Below are 18516 nucleotides of genomic sequence, written 5' to 3'. Positions count from 1 at the left end.
GGAGTTCTGTGATCATCTACGCTCATGGAGTTGACAAAGCGTACTAATTCCTGCTAGTACCATGGCAAGCGGCCGTCGTTACCCGACGAGCCGAGTTGGTAGCCCGTCTCTCGCTCCTGGTATGACGTCATGCCATAACGTCACTAGCGCCTCTAGCGGGAGGAGCGCGGCGCGCCGTGGCAAGCGGCCGCCGTTACCCGACGAGCCGACTTGGTAGCCAGTATAGTGAACTAGAATAGTAGCCAGTCTCTCGCTCCTAGTATGACGTCACGCTGTGACGTCACTAGGCATGGTATGACGTCAGGGGTCATTCTAAAGTTCAAACGTGCCAAGTGGCCACCGCTACGCGAAAGGCCGTTCTTGGGAGTAGTATTGCTTTCGCAATAAAATAGCTTGGTGACTCCTAAGCTTTGACAAGTGCTCATATAGCTCACGCGCAGTTATCAGGTCGGTGGTGTGTTTTGATTTGCAGTACGGATTATCTGTTACGTATGGTAACTGACTGTTCGAAGAATTCACGTCTGTTGACAGCAAAGCTGTTGAAGCAAGGACTGGTGCACTGCAGGGCGTCCATGCACCCCAAAGAATAGGTTGTCCGTCATATGATGCTTACGAGTGGCTAGCTACATCTGCAAACTCTTCATACCGCCCATACATAAACTGGGGGCAAGAAAAACATGCAGTTGTGAGGCGCCTAACACGCGCGCAAGAAAGCCTGCTGGAAGGTGTCACGTAGATGTCCTACAGGCGCGGCCTCTTCGTTATACGAGCGGCTTTCCCTTTATTACTCAGCGCGAAAATGAAGCGGGGTCAAAGTTACGTAAAATATAAGCTGCGAAGGTGGTGGACCCCGTAAGAGAGGGCAAACCAAGCAGCGAGCACTACAAGAGAACCGGTGCGAACCGCGCTCAACCGCTCTTATTCAAGCTTTTCGGCCGCCGGCGAGTCGTCGTCGGAGGTGCCTGCAGATCGGGAGAGACAGAGAGAAAAAGAAACATCCGTTAAAAACCTTGGCAAATTTCGCGCTTATGTCAAAAATTAGCCATCCATAAATGGCACGCTGATTGCAAGTCGGGCCAGTCTTTCTTAGCAAAAAAAAATGGCTGTGGCTTAGCTAAGGTTAAGCCTGAATAATCGAAAAGCTCTCGCTGCTTTTCCGCCAACTCCCAAGCTACCACTTCTGGAGCGGTGTTCCTGCGCCGTCCGACTGTTGCTTCTTCTTCTCCTTCCATGGCGACTGTCTGCGCCTGTTCTATGGGCAAGCGTGCCTTATATACCCCGCATTTCAAACGTGCACTGCGCACGGCTGCGGCGAAAGGTCAAACGGTGGCGAGGATGGCCGCCTCTTCTATGGCCGCCGCCGCCGCTCAGGCATTCTCGCAACGCCTTGCAAAGGAACCTTCTCCTCTTGGGACGGCGGCGGCGAAGGGTAAAACGGTGGCGAGGAGAAGCGGCGACGCTCAGACGACGGAGTCAGCGCGCGGCGGCGACTACGGCTGCGGCATCAGCGGCCACCTGCGGTACGCGTGACGTCGCTCGGTTTCGCGCATGCGCAGCTGTGGCTAAAATTGATCACGGCGCACGCCAGACTCGGTGTTGACAAGCCTAGTGAAGCTTTTTCGCTTCAAAATCGATTTTACAGCTGGCCATGCAGCAAAGGACGCATTCGCTTCATTTAAAATATTTCTGGCAGCTCGATTCAAACTCTGGACGTCTACACCGAAATGGACTTGGCCGTCTTGAAGTAGAAGGAGGCGCAACCTAGCCACTGGTATCCGCGCTGAAACAACTGCAGACGCAATCATTTTTGTTGCAAAATCGGCCCGTGGTGGCGACGCCTGTATCTCTTTTTAAGCTTACAGTAGCTACAGGCAGGCGCCTCTTAGTCGTTACATGGCAGAAGACAATTTTAATTTCTCCTAAGCGTCTCTTTAATGCAACGATCGGTAAAAAGATACCTTCAGGAGAATACATGAGCTTCTGTAGACGTTCGGTGGTAACACATTTCTACGGCACTTGCGAGCGGCGTTTCAAGTGTCTTGCTGCATTTTATCTGTCCACTTCTTTACAGATTGGTCCAATTTTAAATGCGATCACTTTTTTTGATCAGTCCTTTCCCTTTCACCCCATCAGTAACCCGCGCCTTTTTACCTTCGCCATCTTAAGATGTTCCTTCACATCGTTGTGCCGCTTCTTCATCCCCTTCTTACCTGTCGAAAATTGTGTACAGGTTTGGATTCGAAGAAAACATTGAGAAAAGGAACTGAAGTTTGAAACGAACGCCAACCAATAAATTCGCTGTGGCTTAGCTTGGTTAAGCCCGGTAATTGCGAAAGCAATATCCGTACCTACGCTATGGTACAGCTGGTAGTGTAGCTGGTGGTGGTGCTTGTGGTTAAACTTGTGGTGATGCATCGGTTATACAATCCAATCCAATCCATTCCAATCCAACGCAATCCAATCCAATTCACTCCTATCCAATCCAATCCAATGCAATCGAATCCAATCCAATGTAATCTACTCTAATGTCATGTAATCTAATCTAATCCAATCCACTCCTATCCAATCCAATTCAATGCAATCGAATCCAATCCAATGTAATCTACTGTAATCTAATCTAATCCAATCCAGTCCTATCTAATGTAATCCAATGTAATCCAACTAATGCAATCAAGGTCAAATGAAGGTCAATGGTGGTCACCGCCGCGGCACGATGGTGGTCACCCTGGAAAGTGCAAGTAGTATTGCTTTCGCAATAAAACTGAAAACACGTTTCAGAACCTCCTCGGTTCCTTCATCTGGTGTGACTGCGCGGGCGAGTAGCATCTTGCCTTTTTAAGCCCACGTTTAGTTAGTCGTGCAGTCACTGGCCGTAGACCATAGATGTAAGAGGGGGAAGGGGTTCCTAGGGAGCGGTTAACATTGAATGAAGGTTTCAGTGGGTGAGCTAATAGGATTATGGCACATTGTTTGTTTTTATAGGCTTGATGTCCCAAAGCGACTCAGGCTAGGAGGGGCGCCGCAGTGGAGGGCTTGGGATAATTTCGACCACCTGGGGGTTCTTGACGTGCACTCACATCACACAGTAGATGAAATTCGTGGGTTCGATCCCACCTGCGGCGGTCGCATTTTTATGGAGGCGAAATGCAAGAGGCCCGCATACTGCGCGATATCAGTGCGCATTAAAGATCAGGTGATCGAAATAATTCGGTGCCCTGCTACACGGCCTTCCTCATACCCTGAGTTAATTCACTTTCAATGCGGTGCCATTGTGTTGATGTTGCTTCGTAACGCCGGTCCTCGTTGGGACGCCGGTCCGTTTAGGAGAGACAGGTCGCAGGAGGGAGGCGTAGACGTTCGTCCTTGCACAATGCACAGCTCGGTCTATTTACCCATTATTTACAATATTTAATAAGGGAGTAATTACTCACTGACATCCACCCAAGCGCAGCCATACGGCTACAATGGAAAGCTACACAGCTTTCTCAGAAACTTCGCAGTTAAAGAAAAATTCGTCCTGGTCCGAGGTTCGAACCCGGGACCACTGCTTCGCCGGAGCAGTCGCTCTACCTATTGAGCTAACCGGGACGGCAAGCTTATGGTAGGGCGAGAGCGAATTGATCAATAACTCGAAGTGGGAACAGTGTTGGTCAAATATTTGGGGGAATCCCCCAAGGTGGAGTAGATATGTAATAAGGGAGAAATTACTCATTGACATCCACCCAAGCGCAGCCATACGGCTACAAAGGAAAGCTGTACAGCTTTATACACATGTACAGCTATTGGGGATTCCCCTAAACATCTGCCCAACACTGTTCCCACTTCGAGTTATTGATCGATTCGCTCTCGCCCTACCATAAGCTTGCCGTCCCGGTTAGCTCAATAGGTAGAGCGACTGCTCCGGCGAAGCAGTGGTCCCGGGTTCGAACCTCGGACCAGGACGAATTTTTCTTTAGCTGCGAAGTTTCTGAGAAACCTCTATAGTTTTTCGTTTGTAGCCGTATGGCTGCGCTCGGGTGGATGTCAATGAGTAATTACTCCCTTATTACGAATCTACTCCACCTTGGGGGATTCCCCTAAATATTTAAATATTTTATACGCCAAGCAGCACGGCAGTCGCTATCATCCAGAACGATCACGAGCGTTAGGCCAGAGCTCGCTTCCTCGAAACTCTGTCATCCTAACACGCTACTCGTCGCGGCTCCTCGTTCTTCGAACTTGGCCGGCGCGAACCTTGACCCTGTCCGCTCTATTCAATTCAATTTTGGGCATGGCTGGAGGCCCAGAGGGTGACGAGTGGGGGACCCTGTCCGCTCTCTCCTCCCACAAAAGCCGAGTGACCTCTCAGAATCTCCCCTTCGGCGTCCCCCATTGGACGCCAAAACGCCTCCTTAAATCCGTTTGCGCCGCATTCTAGGGACCCTTATAGCGACCAATCAGAAATAATCTCCTCAAAGCCAATCGAAAGATTTGCTTTAAACAGAATGGACCCATGGTGTCCACGTGGTTGTTCTCGCAAGCACCCCGTGCATCCACCGAAGCCGTTAAGCACCGCACACAGCGCGGACACAGAAAATAAATGACGGATGGTGAATCAGAAGGTTTTGACTTCTGGTTTACTTGTTTATTGGGGTGTCCCAAAGCGACTCAGGCTATGAGGGACGCCGTAGTGAAGGGCTCCGAAAATTTCGACCAGCTGGGGTCAAAATTTCCGGAGCCCTTCACTACGGTGTCCCTCATGGCCTGAGTTGCTTTGGGACGTTAAACCGCAGTCTTCCCTCTTGAATTCATCGCTACTTCGGACAGCCGTTTCCTCCTCACCGTCGGTGCCGTTGACGCCGTCGCGGCGCACCGCGCTCTTGGCCCCTCCTGGCTCCTTCGCTGCGCTCTGGGCGAACACCTCGGGCACGTAGTCCACCTCGGCCATCTGTGTCACCCGTTCTTCCTCCCAGGCCGAATGGGTCGAGCGGCGACGGCCGCCTGCAAGCAGCACGTCATCATCATCATCATCATCAGCCTGACTACACCCACTGCAGGGCAAAGGCCTCTCCCATGTCTCTCCAATTAACCCTGTCCTTTGTCAGTTGCCACCACTGTATCCCCGCAAACTTCTTAATCTCATCCGCCCACCTAACTTTCTTTCGTCCCCTGCTACGTTTGCTTTCTCTTGGAATCCACTCCGTTACCCTTAAGGACCAGCGGTTATCCTGCCTTCGCATCACATGCCCTGCCCAAGCCCATTTCTTCCTCTTGATTTCAACTAAGATGTCATTAACCCGCGTTTGTTCCCTCACCCACTCCGCCCGCTTTCGATCTCTTAACGTTACACCTATCATTTTCCTTTCCATAGCTCGCTGCGTTGTTCTTAGCTTAAGCTGAACCCTCTTTGTTAGCCTCCACGTTTCTGCCCCATAGGTGAGTACCGGTAGGATACAGCTGTTGTATACTTTTCTCTTCAGGGATATTGGTAAGCTACCATTCATGATCTGAGAGAACCTGCCATATGCGCTCCACCCCATTCTTATTCTTCTAGTTATTTCCCTCTCATGATCCGGATCTGCGGTCACTACCTGCCCTAAGTAGACATATTCTCTTACTACTTCCAGCACCTCGCTACCAATGGCGAACTGCTGTTCCCTTGCTAGGCTGTTGAACATTACTTTGGTTTTCTGCATGTTAATTCTTAGCCCCACCGTTCTGCTCTGCCTGTCCAACTGATTGATCATGCTTTGCAGTTCTTGTCCTGAGTGGCTTAGCAAGGCAATGTCATCAGCGAATCGCAAATTACTCAGGTATTCTCCATTATCTCTTATCCCCAACTGTTCCCATTCCAGTCCCCGGAATACCTCCTGTAAGCAGGCAGTGAAGAGCATTGGCGAGATCGTGTCTCCCTGCCTGACACCTTGCCGTATTGGAATTTTATTGCTGACTTTATGGAGAACTATAGTAGCTGTGCAATCGTTATAAATATCTTCCAATATTTTCACATAGCACTCTTCTACACCCTGATTCCGCAATGCCTGCATGACAGCTGAGGTTTCCACTGAGTCAAATGCTTTCTCGTAATCAATGAAGGCTATATATAGGGGTTGGTTATATTCTGCGCATTTCTCTATCACCTGATTGATAGTGTGAATGTGATCTATTGTCGAGTATCCTTTACGAAAGCCTGCCTGATCATTTGGTTGACTAAAGTCCAAGGTTGTCCTGACTATTAGCGATTACCTTAGTAAATACCTTGTAGGCAACGGACAATAAGCTGATTGGTCTGTAATTCTTCAAGTTCTTGACGTCTCCTTTCTTATGAATTAAGATAATGTTAGCGTTCTTCCAAGCTTCAGGTATTCTCGAGGTCACAAGGCATTGCGTATACAGGGTGGCTAGTTTTGTAGCACAATCTCTCCTCCGTCCTTCAACAAATCTGCTGTTACCTGATCCTCACCAGCTGCTTTCCCTCTTTGCATTGCTCCTAAGGCTTTCTTTACTTCCTCCTTCGTTACTGGCAGGATGTCCCATTGCTGTGCTCGACTGCCTCCCTCAGTAACTTGATGATTAGATTCGCTACTGTATAGATTTTTGTAGAACTCTTCGGCTAATTCAACTATCTTATCCATATTGCTGATGACATTGCCCTGTTTGTTTTTTAGCGCATACATCTGGTTTTTACCTACGCCTAGTTATCTCCTCACTGATTTTAGGCTGCCTCCGTTCCTTAGAGCAGCACGTGACGGCTGTTAACTAGACAAGAGATCTTCCCCTAGAGTCGCTGCGCCATGCGGGGATGGCCAAGCTCAGCCTAGGATGAATACAGCATTGTAAATAACACCTCCGTGGAAAACGACCTGCATTCAGCGCAGAAAGTTGGGCTAGTTGGTTGCTAGTACTATTGTGAGACATTCCAGCGGCAAAAAAGACAGGGACGAAGGTAGACGAGACAGGACGAACGCCCTTCGTTCCTGTCTTTTTAGCCGCTGGAATGTCTCCCAATACGACCTGCATTTGCTGCTTCGTCCAGCACTGTCATTCCATGCCGGACACCGCATTCGTACACCGCGAAGCTAAAGCAGCCCTAAGCACCGGACGAAACGCACACAGACGTGCTCATGACGCATTGAATCTAGCTTAAGGAGTACGGGACACACACATACAGAGAACTGACACAACGAAGCGCTGTGTCCTGCCTGGTGACTGCGCAGCGCGACTGCGCTTGCTACGAACCATCTGCTGTCCCCAGGCCAGCACACCGAGTGCACAATTTAAGGAAGCGTCGCCAGTCTGAACCAGCTTGAACTTGAGGCCTTAAATGTAGGGGTGTTCAGTGCGAAAACGAAGAGCCCCGTGGGCAAGCGCGTAAATAGGCTTCGTATGTATGTATTTCTGTATTTGTTCATGCCAAATATTAAACAATTAGTGACGTTAAAGATAACAGAACGTGCCGGTTTGCTTACGTTTGCTTCGGGCCGACTTCTTGGCTTTTTTCCCGGCTCCTGCACGAAAAGAGAAAGCCACCGCTCTGAACAAAAACAGCGCGACTAATTGTAGCAAAATCATGGTTTGAGCGACTAATTGTGTATCGACTGTGCTGTGCAAAACTGGAGCCAGGCAAGGAAAACTAGTCTGAGGCTTCAAGCACCCAATTTTCCTCCCGGTTGCGGGGCCCCGTACGGCCGTACATCAAGCACACATGTCCTACTCCAGATAAGGTTAATGACAAGTCTAAAAAACTGATGGAATTGTTAGTGGCTAATGCGTGAGTAAACTTAAAATGGGATCAGCAGCGCCTAAAGGCACCCAAAACATGTTCAACTATCATCTGATAGGAGTCATTAGGTTCGATGTTTAAAAATCTCTGCCTCTCCCGTAACCGAGAGTAGAGTAAGCATGGAATGCTTACGGTCATAACACATTGATTGTAGATGGTACTAGCCAAAACCTTTAAATGGGTCTAGTGTTCAACACACCCCGCCACAGCACACCACACATAATGTGTACTGGTCACTGTGGACGCAATCGTTTCCTGTGAGTGTCTGGGGAATCTCTTCCGCCCTGCCTCGTCAGCTGTATCCGGTTTCTGTCAGGCTCCATTGCTCGGCTTAAGCAGCTGTGAAGGTGGCGGCATTGAAATGCAGGACGATGCAGAAGCGTACGCGGACACGACGAGACGCAGGCCTGACAAGAATGTATATGCAGCGCGTTCGAATACTCCGCGAGCGTGTAGACATCTGCCTGACAAAGGGGGAAACGACATGAGCTGAAGGCCCAGCGGCCGGTCTTTTACATGCGTGTATATGCATATGTATATGCAGCGCGTTCGAATACTCCGCGAGCGTGTAGACATCTGCCTGACAAAGGGGGAAACGACATGAGCTGAAGGCCCAGCGGCCGGTCTTTTACATGCGTGTTTGTGGGACCGCCGCGCCATCCTTGGGGACGGCGCGGAAGCAGTTTTTCTGCCCAAAGCCCTTCTCGCCCTGGAGCTCCCCTCTTGCTCTAAGCGGCCCTCTCAGAGAGTCTCGTTAAATCTCGTACGGTGCCCGGATGCTCTCTTTTCAGTGCCCGGATGAGTGGAATTCAGTGCCCGGATGTTGGCTCTCGGTTTTGGCGTGACGTCACCACACTGCCGACAACGGGAGCTAAAAGCATTTCATGCTTAAAAACGTGCGCGCGTGCATGCCCAACACGAGGACAGTAATATGCCAGCTCGATAAAACAGTCTTCATGCCTGCGTCACTCCCATTAAGTTTTCACGCAGTGAAGCCTACTGCTCTACTTTCTCAACCCATGTATTCCATTGACATTTCAGTTAACTAAGCACTGATTTCATGCCAATCCTACGTGGCATGATTTTTGCCTTCTTTAGTCCCAAAATGCACAGGCATCGAGAACAACGTGCGAAGGCCAGGAGCATCAAGTGCGGCGTTGCTAGTGGTCCCTGCATCGCAGATTGCAAACGCTGGTAAATTTACTGCTCCATGACTGGGATGAGGGAATTGAAATTTCTGAATTTCTAACAGCGATAAAACATACTCGGGCGCATAGAATAATTCACTCAGAAAATGCAAAACTTTCGTCACCTGTCGCTGCACGAGTACGACTGCGGAAATTTTAAGATGCACCGCCGTTATGGTTAGGCTTAACGGCGGTTTATCTTCTAACAGGCTTCCTACATCTCTGGCAGAAAGCGTTTTCACCAATACTTAACAGACGTGCGGAATTAAGTTTAGGCTTAACAGAGGTTTATCCTCACCAATACTTGACAGACATGCGGAAAACACCGTTTCCCCAGTACTATGCGATATTTTTATGACCCTGCAAGGGGCGATGACCAGAAACTGTCCCAGTTTTTGCATTGAAGGGCCAACTACATGGGTTAAGCGTGGTTTTCTTTTTTGTCGAAGGCAACGTGATGAAACAGAGATAATTGACTCGACTACAGTAGTAATGCAAGCTGTAGCCTTCCCATTCAAATTGTCTATACTCAGGCCTTAACCGCAGCAGCGGCCTAAGCATGCATTGTGTTCAGGAAAGTAAAAGTAGCGTCTCTCATAGCCTTAGTCGCTTTGGGACGTTAAACCCCACAAAACCGAAAGTAAAAACAGCACTAAATCTATACATATCTGGCAGCCAGCGCTTTCACCAATACTTGACAGACATGCGGAATTATGGTTAGGCTTAACAGTGACTTATCCTCCCCAACATCAACAGCTTAACCACGCCCACTGCCGGGCAAAGGCTTCTCCCATGTCTCTCCCGTTAGCCCTTTTCCGTCTTTCTGTGTGGTTTGTGTAGAATTTAGCGCTGTTTTAACTTTCCTGAACACAATGTCACACCAACTAATCCAGCAAACGGTACTGCTAATCATGCATCCACCTCGCATACGCAGGAGGTGCGGGGTTCAATCCCCAGTGCCACCGGGCACCCACCGGTTTTACGATGTGTACAAGTTTTCCCTTGACCTGGTGTTCGTCTTATCTGGGGCGAAATGCTCGGGAAGTGGGTCTTATACCCAAGCATCTTGTGCCATGGCGCTCCTTGGCCAGCGATGCGCCATTTAAATTCATCACCACTGTCGCCTTCTACGTGAGCGACGAACAGCAACGCGTCAAGGCGTGAAGCGAGCAACTTACGACCGCTCGCCAAGCGCCGAGAATCCGCTGGTGCTGCGCTCTCCTCGAGATCTGGAACAGAAGACAATTGCGAAAACTGAAATAAACGCCCTGTACGAGAACGGCGCACTTCACTCGGTGGTCGCACGTAAATATTCGAGCTGAAACGAAAGGTTGGCTCTGATTTTTATTAATTTAGATTCCCCTTTAGATCTGGATCGGTACTTTCCCCGATATCTCTAGCATAGCCTTCTCAATCAGGCCTGCATTTATGGGGCAACTCTAGTGCTGCTGATCAATGGAGATCAATTTCGTACTGCTCATCAATTTCGTGCTGCTGATCAATGGAGAATATTACAGAATATGTTATCGCTTAAAGATAATTGATTAGAAAAGCAGAAGAAAAAACAACCACATGACGCCGTCGGGACCGAATCCACGACCCCTGAATTACGCGTCCGGTGCTCTTCCTCTGAGCCACGGCGACGGCTGTCAGATCTGCTTTCGGGGGTATTTATGTTTAGCAGTTGCATAGCATCTACATGAGTGTTCTTCAAAATAAGTTCTTTCTAGAGACAATGACAAACCAGTTTTAGACAAAGAAGTCCCGTATATGCAAATATGTCGTACAGAAAAATTTTCGGCACAACTCTTGGGTCATTCACCTTAACTCTTTCGCTACCGCGGAAAAATGCACGATTTGGAGCGTACTGAAAGAAATTTTTTTTTCTCAAGAACTAATACACCCAACACATATTGCAATGCATGAAATTGAAGCTTATTAGTTACACTTCTGAATGAAACAAACACCAGAGTTTTGTGTGCAAAAGTAAATGAACATTTATTTGTGAAATTTGCTAAAAACACAAAAAAAGGAAATAGCAAAAACAAAAATTACCGGCTGCACTAAACCCGAACTTGATTAGAGGAAAACTGGAATATACAAACTGTTGCACATGTTTATAGCTTTCATTATCCACAGTTTCAGCTATGAGAAAAATTTACTGCACTTTCCATGGCTTGTCAAGTCAGGGGTCATGACTGTGGTGCCACTGTGAAGAGCAATCAGAGGTGAAGATGTGAAGTAGAGGTAGACTGACAAGTGCTTCACATAAGGTTTTATCTTTGTTCCTCCCTTGTTCTCTGATAGCCGAGCTTGTAGTTTCTTCTTTTTTTCATTCTTTTCGGTTGGTGTTGAATGGATTCTATGAGAGGATTGGGGGCGTGGACTTCTTTTCCCTCATCATACTCGAAGATTTCTTGAATGAGCTGCTCCCTGAAAGCCAGCTGATAAAATTTGGCATTTTAGGCAAGCTCTAAAACATCAGGATCGATGAAATAAGTTTTATCGATGTGGTTCAAAAGCCAGGACACTTTTCAAGTGTTGCCAATAGAAGCTGCCGCCACTGAATCATCCGGGTCCGTTACGTGCAAAAAAACAAAAACAAAAAAGCGAAAAACCAATTTTGAGAAATGATGTTTGATGGCAGAGGGCAAGAATAGATTATTCTGGTATTTCAGTAGCGATACAGTCGTGGCAGGTCAACGATTCCAATGTATATGATGATTCTAATGAACATCAGAATCTCCAACAGATTCACGTCTTCTCATGAGCCGTCACGTCGAATTTGCTGAAAATCTTCATCCATGCATACTTATTAGTGTTTCCGCACACGATCTTCATCTTTTCCGCCGTGAAGAGCATCAAAAAAAAGTCGAGACGTCGAGCGAATCTCCGAGCGCCGCTCCGCAGCGATGTGCCAATATGGACACCTAGCTGTCGTCTTGGTTGAAAAACGCGACGCGACCTTGAGCATTTGGCAAACTGTCTTCGCCATACGTTGTCAAAACCCTGAAGCACAAAAATAAGCCACTGTCATCAATTACAAACCGTATCCACCGCAGAAAACACACAGCGAACGAAAACAGAACTTACATGCAAGTACGCGCTGACGTTCCAGGCTCCCGAGGCGAAGTCTCGCTGCCGAAACCGAAATCCAACGTTTGTACATTGTTGCCCGACTAATAACCACTGCTTTCGTCGCAAAAAACGAAACCGAAACCGGCCGACGTGCTCGGTGTCAGCTTTTGCTTCCGAGGAGCGCTCGGCGACGCGGACGCCATTTTCTCCGGCTGACGGTGCTGCGGCCTTTCAAAGTTTTATTTTTCACGGCGCCCGCTCATGTCAAAACACTGAAACCAAGGCTGCAATCGAAAGAGCAGTTGTCGAGCTCGCTAACTAGATGGCGGAGCACGTCCAAAACGCTCCAAAATTAGCTTTTTTGCGCGGGCGATTTAAATCGATCATATGCGCACGATCGCCTATGGCGCGGTAGCGAAAGAGTTAAGGGGAACAGCGCAACAAAGGCGGGACACACAGAAGACAAGCGCTGACTAGCAACTGATTTTATTGAAAGACAGAAGGTGGAATGTATGCAGGAAAAAAAGGACAAAAATCCAGTCAAATGAAATTATGTCACATGGGAGGCAAGGTAGTCCATTTCTTTGTTAATAGACTGTTGCGTGAAAGGGAACGCGAAAAAATGTTTGAAGAAGGTCTGGTTCCTGACACAAAATTTCGTTGCAAAAAAATTCAAGTGCGCCCCTATCAACAAAATAGTTTCATTTGACTGTATTTTTGTCGTTTTTTTCCCGCATATATTCCACGTTCCGTCTTTCAATAAAATCAGTTGCCAGTTGCTAGTCAGCGCATATCTTCCGTGTGTCCCGCCTTTGTTGCGTTGTTCCTCCTAAGATGAATACTTACCAACTCCCCCAAATTTCAGCTTTACTCTGGGGCCCTTTACACTCGCGGTCGACTTTCTCTGGCTGTGCAGCCAAGACTAAGCAGGAAAGGGAAGGAAGGACACGGGCCTTTGTAACCACCGTGCTATGTTACCACTCCAGGCAGTCCGGTCAGCCAACAAGAGGAGGGAGCACAATCCTTTGGCCGGCTGATGTACAATAACGTCGTTCGCCCCGACCTGCCATGCCTTCTCTTCCTAGCTGCCCGATCCTACAACTAGATGTGGCAGGACCGTTTGATTGTTGAACGCGAGAGAGGAGTGCATTCTTTCGTGTGAACGTGTTGGCTTCCTCGAGACTTCCCGAAATGGCCCTTGCGATTCGTCCCTCCAGCTTTCAAAAGCCAAAAGGTCCTCCCTGTCTTGCCTAGCCTTGGCTGCAGAGCCGTAGAAAACAAGCAATGTCCCCGTTCATGAAGAGACAGGAGTCCCCGAAAAAAAGGCGCAACATTTTCTCGGCCAGCAAACGGAAAGCTGCTGCTACCAATGGATGTGGAACGTTCAGTGCGTCGCAAAACGCCAGGTTGCGAGTAGAAATGGCATTGATTCAAGTCGTAACCAAATGGGAAACATTAAAATTCATCTGCGCTGAAGAGCAGCACGGATTCAACAGGGCGGAAATTTGGGCAAGTCGGTATTGATTCATAACATAAGAGTAGCGCAAAACCAGGACGACGGACAAAAGCGAAGAGAACATACACCAACAGAGGCGCTGCCGGAGCAGATGCAGAAAGCAACAGGCCGTGCTCTGCAAATTGTAGCGGCAATCAAGGATACGGTCACACACTGGTTTTTGAAGACATGTAGAAAGATGCCCGAAGAAGTAGAAAAATAATTCACCAGGGTGGAAATTTTGGAAAGTCGGTATTGATCCATAGCATCCATAACATAACATTCTCGTACCTTTTGTCCGTCGTCGTGGTTTTGCGCTACTCTTATGTTAAAGACAGCACGGCGCGCGGCTATCAGGCAAGCCCAGGAAGCGGACAACGCACAAAGAGAGCTTCAGTGAAAGTGTGCACAGCCAGAGGCCCCTGGAGATGCTCATCCAGGCAGTCACTAAGGCTAACTGAGGAATGAGTTGTGCGTGTCGCTTCCGAAGTACGGCTCAGCGGTTACGTCAGTTTGGTGGGAGATGCTCTTCCAGGCAGTGACTAAGGCTAACTGAGGAATGTGTTCTGCGTGGGGCTTCGGAAGTACGGCTCAGCGGTTACGTCAGTTTGGTGCCAGTGGCTACGCGCTGTGTTTCCTTTCTCTCTCTCTCTCTCTACAGACGGCGAGGAAAGACTTACCCTTCGGATCGAACTGGATCGGCGCGAGCAGGTCCTTGCTGGTCACCGTGTGAACGTCAGGCGCGTTCACGTCTGCAGCAGCGCAAACGCGACCATTTCAGCTGTGTAAGCGTCACTGACATCCCATACACAGCGGGAGATGTCCCCTACGCCATTTCACCAATGCGCACACAGTACACGAATGCCGCACACAGGTTTAGCATAAAGTACAAACGCAGTTCTGCATGTCAAGATTGCGCATGCCCTAAGTGTGCATCTGCCGAATGCTAATCGAGACCGAGTATTTCTGCTCACGCTCTCACGTTGCGAGTGCTGTAGTACGGTGTAATTGAAAGTGCTAAGTGTTCAAAAACGGCAGTTTAATGAACCAATCCGACCCGCTCACCGTAGCCGTGGTAGGCGTACTTGATGATGAGGAAGCAGGCCGACACGAAGAGGAAGTAGGCGATCAGGACCGAGAAAATAAGCAGCGGGTTGGCCGCTGGAATCGGCTCGGCCCTGAAGTCGCAACAGAGCAGAACGCGGGCGAGGTAACCAGGTCCACTTCGTCATTAAATATACGGCTTCATTAAAGGGAAGCTGAAATGGTTTTTTGAGAATTCGAGGTTACTCAAGAACTCGAATCTATCAAGCATCTAGGTAAAGCATGAAAAGTATTTTTGCACTAGCATTTAAAATGGTGTCATAATCATCGAACAAAACCGCGACGATGTTTAGGCTTCTTCTCACTACGTTGGAGGAGTGCGGGGAAACTCGACAGTGACGTCATTGTTGCCGAAATTTTAGATCTCCGCTGCTTACGCCTGCATGCTGCTGTGTGTCGTCAGATGGCGCCAAACAATGCATCGTGAGCTTCACCTTCGATTGCGTCGGTTTTCGTCCATGGAATAACCGTTTCTTTGCTGGAAACGTAGTGCCGTCATACGTGACGTCATTATCGGGGCCTCTGCCCGTCGCTGTGCAGTTCAGAGAAGCTGAGCGCCGAAGACGACTTTATTCGGTGATTACGCCCCCATTTCGAATGCTAGAGCAAAACGATTTCGCAGGCTTTACCAGCACATTTCGCACATTCGCAACCTTAAACTCGGCAAATTTTAAAACCGCTTCAATTGCACTTTAAAGGGTCAGTCTACTGAATTTTATCGACCATATTTTCTTTGCGGCAACCGATAGCTCTTTACTCAAATTACCCTTTAGCCAGCTGTGGTGCCAAGGAGTGCGGTAGAACATTTTAAAATAGAATTAATTAATGTGGGAACACATCTGTATGAGATGGTAGTCTCATCTGGCAACCATCTGGATTTCCGCCGCGCGGCGACAAACATGGCGGCGCCCGTCGAAGCCGGACCTCTCGCTTCGGACTGAATTCGCGTTGTTGCTGCCTTTTTCAGTGCGTTCACTGGCCATAAATGGGGCGCCTGTCTTTCGCTTCGTCTCATCTCGCCTAGAAGAAAACATATAAGAGATGAATTTGCTTTATTTTAATAATTAGAGTGACGATTCTGCCGCTCCTAGGCTTAAGTGGAGAGTCGGTTTGTTTACAGCAATGGTTCCCGTCCTGACGACCAGATGGCGCCACTATAGGCTGAGTTTATTTTTGCGTCTCTGCTAGCATACGCTGAACTAAAAGTGGGAATGTGCCTGCGTTTTGCGTACGTATAACTATAAATATTCATGTGATTTACAGAAAAAGCGAGCGGTACGCCTTCTACAGTTTACTAGAACAAAACGTGCGTTTCTCTGACATTGGGGCATACAAATGGTACGTAGTATATTCACCTATGCTTCTACAAAAAAAGACTACCACTTTCTTGAACAAAATGAACGTTTGGGGTCGCCACCATGCTTTTTTACGCGACTTTTAACGCCGAAATAAAATATAAATTCCTGCCTAAACCGGGCGCAGACCCCTCGTTATTAATGTTATAGGGTGCCAACTACCAGAATATGCCATTATTTATACACTCATATCGGTGAGTAGACTGACCCTTTAACTCTTACTGCCTGCTTTCCAAGCGCCACTCGTGGAAACGTTTTTTGGATTCTTAATGTTATCAATGTGCTTAAATGCACACTGCTTTTTTTCCATGCACTGGCTGTTAACATTTTTTAAGGAACCCTCTCAAGCCATATTTTTTTTTTCTTAAAAGCACCGTCCCTTCCATGGCCCCGACATCAGGGGCTGTGAGGAAACACAGGCAGCGCAGACAACCATTGTCGCTTCCGTACGACGCGCGCGAACGCTGTGCGCGTACTCACGCCGACGGGAAGCCGTACTCTTCGTAGATGAAGGCGTCCGCTCCTTCGGCCGCAGGCTTGGCGGCTGCCACTCCCGCCTTGGCGGCCTCCTGGGGACCCGCCGCCACCGCTGGCACTGCGCCCGCTGCCCAGACACAGGGAATTTATGAGGACTATGAACGTAAGCGCTTCCTTTTCTTCCGCAGCCAAAGGAAGAAAAATGCACATTTTTTTCTCGCATCATTTGAAGATAACGCATGAACGATGTCTCAACGCCTCTTTACAGTTTTCTTGTCAAACAAAATATCATTTTATCGAGCTAGACCGCTGCCACCTTCAGCAGTTTGCCTGCACTGTTCCCGTAAAATGCGAATTTAGCTTTCGTAGAGAAAGCCTCGAATATTGCAGAGCAAGTAAATCGTCCGGAAAACAGAGTGAACTCCAAGAAGCATTTTGTCCTCGATTATTGCCTTCCTCGAACGCAACCATGCGTTCGCATCACACGCACAGTCTTCGTTATTAAAAAAAATCTACTCCACCTGTGGGATTCCCCTAAACATTTAACCAACACTGTTCCCGCTTCGAGTTGTTGATCGATTCGCTCTCGCCCTACCATAAGCTTGCCGTCCCGATTAGCTCAAATGGTAGATCGACTGCTCCGGTGAAGCGGTGGTCCCGGGTTCGAACCCCGGACCAGGACGAATTTTTCTTAGACTACAAAGTTTCTGAGACAGCTGTATAGCTTTCCTTTGCAGCTGTACGACTGCGCATGGGTGGATGTCAGTGAGTATTTTCTTCCTTATTACAAAAAATCTACTCCACCTTAAGGGATTCCCCTAAACATTTGACCAGTCTTGGTCAGAATTCTTAAGGCCAGCGGCTTTTCGCTTCAGCCGCATAACAGAGTCATTACGGCACCATAAACGACTGAATGACCTTGAAATGCTTGCAGAAGGCTTCTTTTTTCGGTCGAGGAGCTTCCTGCTTGACTTGAATGATCCGCTACGCGGGGTATTCTAGCAACATTCATTTCGCTGCAGCTGGACGCTGTGGCCTTTTGACCGAGACTGCACGTGAGTAGAAAGAGCGTTCACACCTGCGGCAGGGTGCGGTTTGCCCGCCGCAGCAGCCGCCTCCGCCTTGGCCCGAGTGGGTGTTCCCAGGGCGGCAGGGGCCGGGCCGCGAGCGGCCGTCGCCGCTGCCGTAGCCGCCGCCGCCGCAGCTATGGCCGCTGCGGTCGCCGTCGTCGGCTGCGCAGTCTTGGACGCAGTCCCTGCATCCCTGCAAGCACGTCATATCAAGCGCAGCACTTGAATACATGCAATAGGCGGAAAGTCGTCACAGCGTGTGCGGATAGCAAGGCGGGCAAGAACATTCGGCTTCGGACACCATTGGTGTACCGAAATTGCCAGCTGCAGAGCTCTAGTGTCTGCCCTTATCCTTCCTTACTATCGCTCTCCCCTTTGTTTCCTCTCCCTGTCCTTTCTTTATTAATGAATGGCCAGTAAGATCAACGACAGATCTAGAAGCTCGAGTCGAGGCAAACAGGCCACAGCATCCACTAATATAGGGACAAAACTAGCTTGTCTGTCAATGCAGTGCGCGTCTCGGAGCGGATGGCAACAAGCGGATCAGATGAGCGCGTAACATAATCACCAATATGGCTGCCACAGTGACGCCATACAGGACACCTACAAGGAACGAGAACAGGCCGTGGGGACGCGCTTACTTGGCTGCGAAGGATCCACGTCGCGACAGGGCAGCCTTGGACGGCGTCGGTCCCGCTGCACGGCCCTTCTCCGCTGCCTTCATGTCCTGCTTGAGTTGTCGTTCCAGGGGCAAGTGCGAGTGGGGCATCCCCTGCAACGCCGCTGTCGCTGCTGTCAAGGCCTGCTTCACTCAGAGTCCTCCGGCCCTCGGCTGGCCCTGTGTCGGAATCTTGCTGGCTCGGCCGTCTGGGGCGCACGAGGCAGATCCGTCGCGAGCGGCTGCTGCTCTTCTGCTTCGTCTGGCACTAATGTTGGATGTGCACTGACAACTCACTCTGATGTCCAGGAGAAACACTCTTTGATGCGC

The 18516-nt window shown here is 49.0% G+C and overlaps 1 pseudogene; it reads right to left on the bottom strand.

The window, feature by feature from the left end:
- Positions 1-918: 918 nt before the first annotated feature.
- LOC149332827 (uncharacterized) lies at positions 919-18297 on the bottom strand (annotated as a pseudogene).
- Between the last annotated feature and the right edge of the window lie 219 nt (positions 18298-18516).

This window comes from Amblyomma mixtum, chromosome 8 (genome assembly GCF_055824585.1).
Source record: "Amblyomma mixtum isolate Tamu chromosome 8, ASM5582458v1, whole genome shotgun sequence".
In the NCBI taxonomy this organism is placed as follows: domain Eukaryota; kingdom Metazoa; phylum Arthropoda; class Arachnida; order Ixodida; family Ixodidae; genus Amblyomma; species Amblyomma mixtum.
This window is presented reverse-complemented; position numbering and strand designations above follow the sequence as displayed.